The 7,500-nt window shown below is 46.1% G+C and overlaps 1 protein-coding gene across 1 annotated transcript in view; it reads left to right on the top strand.

The window, feature by feature from the left end:
- LOC134437443 (adhesion G protein-coupled receptor L3-like) overlaps positions 1-7,500 on the top strand; it is an 87,211-nt gene that overhangs the window by 55,855 nt on the left and 23,856 nt on the right. The window lies entirely within an intron of this gene.

The following is a 7,500-nucleotide window of genomic DNA, read 5'->3' on the forward strand; positions in this document are numbered from 1 at the left end:
GCCGGGCCCGGCCCGAGGCCGACTAATTATTGGATGTGTAGGCCCGAGCCCGAGGGAAGCCCGAAATTTCAAATTTTATTTATAAGGAGGGGTGATCTATGATAACAAATCAAAGCCCTTAAATTAAAGCCATTAAAGTATTTTGTTACGAAATCTAAGTTAAATAGACTGTATAAACATGCAGGCCATCTTTTATATTTCTGTGTATGCTGCACTGCAGTGCACAGAGGTTACATTAAGCGATAATCCATCATTGACGCTTTTTTTAAGAGTTGGCGGAAAATTTTAAGGGCGTCCGTCATTTTGACCGGCTGATCATTGGGCCATAAGCCACAGCAGCAGTACGACCTTAAAAATCTAGCGCGGCACTTTCACAGAGAGAGACAGCGAGACAAAGAAGAACAACGACGCGAGCAGCAGAACAGGAATGAAGGAGTTCTTGAATTGCCATTGCAAGAGTTTATTAGGCTACAGTATGTGTCGGGTTGATGAGGCGACCTCTGTTTTTTGCAGACCACGCGTCTCTCGTGGCCAAAACACGGCCGAAATGCCTCAGCGCACTGTGATGGGAGGGAGAGGCGAGGGAAAGCGCGTGCATTCTAGCAGCAGGCACTGCACTGCTGGATTATCAACTGACGTGGAATATTATTAACGCACAGCCTACATAGCCTATTTATTTATTTAAAAAAAAAAAAAAAAAAAAAAACTGTCAACGATAGAGAAGCCGAACCCGACCCTACCCGAACGTAATGAGTGACATTTCAGGCCCGACCCGACCCGAAATTGGCTCGGGTTCGGGTTCGGGCTCGGGCCTGGGCCAAAAATCATAGGTCTACCCCCTACACACATGGGGTGCTGTGACTCAGTCACACTTTAACCCATTGTGTCCTGGAGCGACATATACGAGTGCGTTGAAGTTCTTGAGATTTGAGCTGTTTATTAAAGATGTGAGTATGTTACATCTGAATGAATACAATACTAGTGCAAAATGAAGGTTCTAGATTTTAAATGTTTTTCATGTTTGTATGTGCTTCGGAGGTTGAGATATTTAGGATCTAATAGGCAGAGGGCATCCTTTCCTAAAAAGGGCTTAGGACAAAATGGGTTAACCCCCTGTACAACACCCCTGGATACATGATCCACCCGTCAAGATGGAAGGAAATAGTTGTCATGGTAGCGTGGGATACGTTATCCAACGATCAAGTCCCAGTGGCCCCTAAAGACACTAGAATAGCAGGCTACCGGCATGTTCATGTAGTTAACGGTAAATTTATGTAAAATAATGTAAAAGGTGCTCAGCAATTATGGGGGGGTTAATTTACACTCCGGTTATGCGGTGAATTACTGTAGCGCTTATTATAGAGACCTCTGGGAGGACCTAGTAGCGAAATGATGACCCACAAGGTAGAGGTGTGTGTGCGTGCGTGCGTGTGTGTATGCGTGCGTGCATGCGTGGATGTGTGTGTGTGTGTGTGTGTGTGTGTGTGTGTGTGTGTGTGTGTGTGTGTGTGTGTGTGTGTGTGTGTGTGTGTGTGTGTGTGTGTGTGTGTGTGTGTGTGTGTGTGTGTGTGGTGTGTGTGTGTGTGTGTGTGTGTGTGTGTGTGTGCATGTTTGTGTGTGTGTGTGTGTGTGTGTGTGTGTGTGCGTGCGTGCGTGTTTGCGTGCGTGCGTGCGTGCGTGCGCGTGTGTGTGTGCGTGCCTGTGTGTGCGTGCGTGCGTGCGTCCGTGCGTGCGAGAGAGACGGAGAGGCAAACAGAAAGAGAGAAAGAAAGAACTGTCCTTCATGTCACTTCTAGTTTCTCAGTTTCCTTCTCTCTAAACTGAGAGGAAAAAAAAATCACTGAATAATTACGAGGCTGTGGAATGTGTGAAGATTTGTCATTCTGTAGTAGAATGAAGACAGATGTTCCGACTCACCTTCGGGTTCATTATCGCGGTGACAGAACTCTTTTGGAGATGAACTGCAATGCATCTCTCTCATTAGCTGCCAAATCGCTAAAACTCACTTTACAAACGACTTAATAAACCAAAATTAAGGTGAAAGTGCAGCGAGCTAGTCTACTTTTTTTGGAAGTAGTTTTCGAAAGTAGAAGCAAAGATAGAAAGAGAGAGAAAAAAAATCACTTCTATGAGATTTCCCATGGGAATTCTCTGGATATCCAATTAGCCATTTATTTATTTTATTTCATTTTATTTTATTTTTTTGGTTAAAAGTGACCTTTTTCCATGCTACTGATGGCAACCCTATGGCCACGCTGTCGCCCTGCGGAGTTTTCATTGGTTTAATTATGTCTCATTAGATCACACTACACACTACTGCCTGGTGTTTCAACTCCAGATGCATTGCTCTCTCTCTCTCTCTCTCTCTCTCTCTCTCTCTCTCTCTCTCTCTCTCTCTCTCTCTCTCTCTCTCTCTCTCTCTCTCTTTCTCTCAACCTTTACTCCATCCATTCCTCCATTCCTTTCTCTGTCTTTCCATCCTTCTCTGGTCATCCTGCTCTCTCTCTCTCTCTCTCTCTCTCTCTCTCTCTCTCCCTCTCTCTCTCTCTCTCTCTCCATTAGATACGTGCTACTTTCCTTCCAGCTGGATAAAGGCACAATCAGTACTCCATACTTTAAACAAACTAAAGAGAAATGAGATGTGGAAAATAGCTTTTCTCTCACACTTTCTGGTCCTCTGTGTTTTTTAGCTCTCTCTTTCTTTTTTCTATCCATTTCTGAAATCTCTCTCTCTCTCTCTCTCTCTCTCTCTCTCTCTCTCTCTCTCTCTCTCTCTCTCTCTCTCTCTCTCGCTCTCTCTCGTTGCTGGTCATTATCTCTTTGCTTTGAGTTGAGCTTCAAACCGAAACAGAGCCATCCAGGAGAAATTTGGAACCGTTTGCTTCATGCCTCAAGGCATTCGATTAGACCCCCCCTACACAGACACACACACACACACGCACACACACACGCACACACACAGCCCACTTCCCAAAAAAAAAAAACAGATAGAAGAGAGGCCAATAACGATAATGACAATTCAGAATCCACAGTGTCTGACCATTCTCTCGTTTTATCAATACACACACACACATATACACACTCCGGGCAGTTGCAGATTTGCTCCAATCCCTGCTGCCAATAGCTAAGTGTAAGCTGAAATGCCAAACCTTTGAGCAGAGCAACACTGCACCCCCATCGCTGCCGCCAATACACACACAGTGTCGCACACACGCATGCACACACGCACGCACACGCGCACAAACACACGCGCACACACACACAGCTTCTTTAAAAACCTAATTTAACGTTCCTCAAGTCGATAACAGGCGGGGTATTCGAATGGAGCCCAAATCCGATAAAACTGTGTGTGTGTGTGTGTGTGTGTGTGTGTGTGTGTGTGTGTGTGTGTGTGTGTGTGTGTGTGTGTGTGTGTGTGTGTGTGTGTGTGTGTGTGTGTGTGTGTGTGTGTGTGTGTGTGTGTGTGTGTGTGTGGCCGGAGTGAGTGGACATGAGGGTCAAGGAGGAGATGATCCATCGGAGTGAAGTAATTAACAACTGACTGGGTGCGCGCGTGCGTGCGTGCGTGCGTGCGTGCGTGTGTGCTTGCCTGCATGCCTTCATGCGTGCGCTCAGGCCATGGATGGCTATTGAGACTGAGCTTGGCCCTGTGCCCAAAAGCTTTTTCTATTGGCTACACCACCAGCCTCTTTCTCTATTGGCTACACCACCAGCCTCATCCTCCGCAGCCCCCGGGGTCTCAGGCCGCTCGTTTGGCTTCCTCGATCTGCCAAGGGCTATTTCCCTTTATGCATCCTCCCTCTTTATTAGCGATAAGCACCTAGCTACCGTGCTACTTCCGACCATTATAAGAGCTTCTAAATTGCAAAGTTGTGCAGTGGTGGATGAGGAGGGTTAAGGGGAATAAGGCAAGGCAAGTCGGGCTATTGGTTGTGGGGAGAGATTTTGGTCAGAGAGAGTAGAGAGAGAGAGGTTCCATTGGCCCATTGTTTCGGGGTTCTATTATTGCAAGGGGGAGGGGGGGATCCCCCTTTAGGCAGACCTAGGCAGACCTAAGGACTGTTCTATTCAATGCTAGGAGCATTATGACACGCCCCTTTAGGCAGACCGGAACCTGGTCATGTTAGGTGCCCATAGCAACCTATTACATTGGCATATCTCTATATACTTAAAGAATCTCTGGTTTGGTGTTGTTGGCTGGAGGGAGGTGGATGAGTTGTGCAGTGGAGAGGACGGTTAAGGGGAAGGAGGAACATCGGGCTATTGGTTGTGGGGAGAGAGTTTGATGGTGTTGGCTATAGGGAGGTGGATGAGTTTGCTGATGAAATTGCAAAGTTGTGCAGTGGCTAGGAGGGTTAAGGGGAAGGCAAGGCAAGGCAAGGCAGGCTGTTGTTTGGGGAGAGAGTTTGGTGTTGGCCTGAGGGAATTGAATGAGTTTGCTGATGGGGGAATCTTGCAGAGGTGGACATACCGGCACGTCAAAGTAGGAAGTCCTGTCAAATATTCCTTATGTATGCCTGGTCAAACTGACTAGCTCATCTTCCTGGCTGAAGATGTGTGCAAATTACTTTTAAAATTACTTTTAGATTCTACATTGGGAAACCATCTGAGTGAGTCTGAAAACAGGCCCATCTGTCCACAACTAAAGTTCTGCCTCAAGAAACACAAAAGAACATTCGGAATCAAGTGTTTGGCGGAATGGCTCTGCTCAGCGGAATCTCTAGATTTCCATGAGCACGTGGTTGAGAAAAATGGGGTAGAGTTTGAAAGGCGTGGCATGCTGTTTGTGTTTGGCCAATCAGATGCAAAGGGCAGCTGATGTAATTGATTGCCGGGGACTGTCACCTTGAGGAATTCTGTTGCTTTTAATCTGGGCGGTCGTGGCTCTAATGGTTACGGAGAAGCAATTTAGATTAGGTTTGAATCCCACTCTTCGACTCCCTACTGCAGGGTTTCCCAAACTGGGGTGCGTACACCCCTGGGGGTGCGCGGCCTGGCATAAGGGGGTGCGCTGAATAGAGCAATGATGGATTTTTGAGTTTTTATCGAGCATTGATGAACATTAAGTCATTTTTAACTGCTTTTAGACTTGTATGCTGGAAGGTTCAATCTGAAGTACGTATAGTTTAACTCCTAGACTATTGGAAAAGAGGATTCCCCAAAATGAATATGCTTAATGTGCAGTGAATGCACAGTGAATCCATGCTCGTGTGGCCATCAGCACACCAAAATATTTGCTCAGGGGGTGCGCGAATCACATTGAAATGTAAAAGGGGGTGCGCAGGGAAAAAAGTTTGGGAACCGCTGCCCTACTGCACAGCATTGCTGAGGTGCCCTTGAGCAAGACACCTAACCACGTACTGCCACAGGGGCTTTAACCAATACCCTGGCTGTAAATATCTAAGTTGCTTTGGATGGAAGTGTCAGCAAATTTTAATGTAGTAGGGCCTAATAATAAGTCATCTCAGTCTGATTAATGAAGTCTACTCGACCGAGAAACGGTGTAAAACTAAACCCAATGGTTAATTTCCATGACCACGCCTTATCTCAGGCTGCTTATGAAACTGCAGACTTGCGAGCAGGTATGGGCATCTGCTTCATCCCCCTCCAAATATGTATGAAAATTTACTGGACAGATAAGGTAATTCCTCCCCAAAGTTGTAGGAGGATATTCCATTGGCTGATTTACTAGGTATGAAGCCAGATCCGTCTTTACGACAATAAATTAAATTTGAGCAAGATAGAGATGGTTTACCAAGCAAGATGTCATTCAGCTGCTTATAAAACTCTCTCTCTCTCTCTCTCTCTCTCTCTCTCTCTCTCTCTCTCTCTCTCTCTCTCTCTCTCTCTCTCTCTCTCTCTCTCTCTCTCTCTCTCACACACACCTCTTTTTTCAAAAACTAACTCGTATAGAATATAAGTCTTGCACGTTAAATGTCTGTATGAGTACTGTCTATGTCCATACTGTCTTAAGTCCATGAATAAGTACTGTCTATGTCTATACTGCCTATGTCCTTACCTAGCTTAGTCTATGTCTGCATGGGAAAGCAAGAAATGTCATTTCAAATTCTTTGTATGACCAGTGCATGTAAAGAAATTGACAATAAAACCTACTTGACTTGACTTGATATAAGGAGCTGGTTTAGATCACTGGGTCAGGCCTCATCACACCTTGCTCATAAAGCCAGAGACTGTAAAACTCTAAACTTGAGTTTCTCTCTCTGTAGGACATATGAGAGTTTCCCAACCATTTTGGTTTTGTGTACCCCCTAACCCTTTTCGTAGTGCCATAAGTACCCCCTAACTCATGTTTACATCACTTTTTCTAATCCAATGTTACTATGCTCCATACATTTTTTTAAATTAAAAATTTCCAAGTACCCCCTGCAGTGTGCTCGCGTACCCCTAGTGGTACACGTACCCCTGGTTGGGAAACACTGCTGTAGGACATATGAGAGTTTCTTTTCCCCCCACATGTTTGAAAGATGGCGGCCCCTTTAGCGGGGAAGCACTTTAATTAGCTTGAGCTGTCTCAGGAGTGAGTGGGAAGACAGTTTTAGGGCGCAGGTATATATATTAAAGAAATATAGTTTGAAAAATAAATAAATAAATGAAATAAATAGCGTCTGCATATGTTCATAAATAATTTGAGTTAAAACCTCAGCACTTTGGAGACTAGCAGAGCAGTGTGGGGATCTCCAATGGAGTAATGTTGAGCATGAAATGTACTGTAGCAAGAGCAGGGAGAGACTGAGGGTGTGCGTGTGTGTGGGTGTTTGTGTTTGCGTGTGTGTGGGTGTGAGAGAGAGGGAGAGAGAAATGTAGCGAGAGCTGGGAGAGATTGAGGGTGTGTGTTTGTGCTTGTGTGCGTGTGTGTGGGTGTTTATGTGTTTGCGCGCGTGTTTGCGTGTGTGTGTGTGTGTGTGTGAGAGAGGGAGAGAGAAATGTAGCCACAGCTCGGAGAGATTGAGGGTGTGCGTTTGTGCTTGTGTGCGTGTGTGTGGGTGTTTGTGTGTGTGCGTGTGTTTGCGTGTGTGTGCGTGTTTGCGTGTGTGTGTGTGTGAGAGAGGGAGAGAGAAATGTAGCAAGAGCTGGGAGAGATTGAGGGTGTGCGTGTGTGTGGGTGTTTGTGTGTGTACGCGTGTTTGCGTGTGTGCGCGCGTGTGTGTGAGAGAGAGGGAGAGAGAAATGTGGCAAGAGCTGGGAGAGATTGAGGGTGTGCGTGTGTGTGGGTGTTTGTGTGTGTGTGCGTGTTTGCGTGTGTGCGTGTGTGTGTGTGTGAGAGAGGGAGAGAGAAATGTAGCCACAGCTCGGAGAGATTGAGGGTGTGCGTTTGTGCTTGTGTGCGTGTGTGTGGGTGTTTGTGTGTGTGCGTGTGTTTGCGTGTGTGCGAGTGTGTGTGTGTGAGAGAGGGAGAGAGAAATGTAGCCAGAGCTCGGAGAGATTGAGGGTTTGCGTGTGTGTGGGTGTTTGTGTGTGTGCGTGTGTTTGCGTGTGTTT

This window comes from Engraulis encrasicolus, chromosome 21, assembly GCF_034702125.1.
Source record: "Engraulis encrasicolus isolate BLACKSEA-1 chromosome 21, IST_EnEncr_1.0, whole genome shotgun sequence".
NCBI lineage: Eukaryota > Metazoa > Chordata > Actinopteri > Clupeiformes > Engraulidae > Engraulis > Engraulis encrasicolus.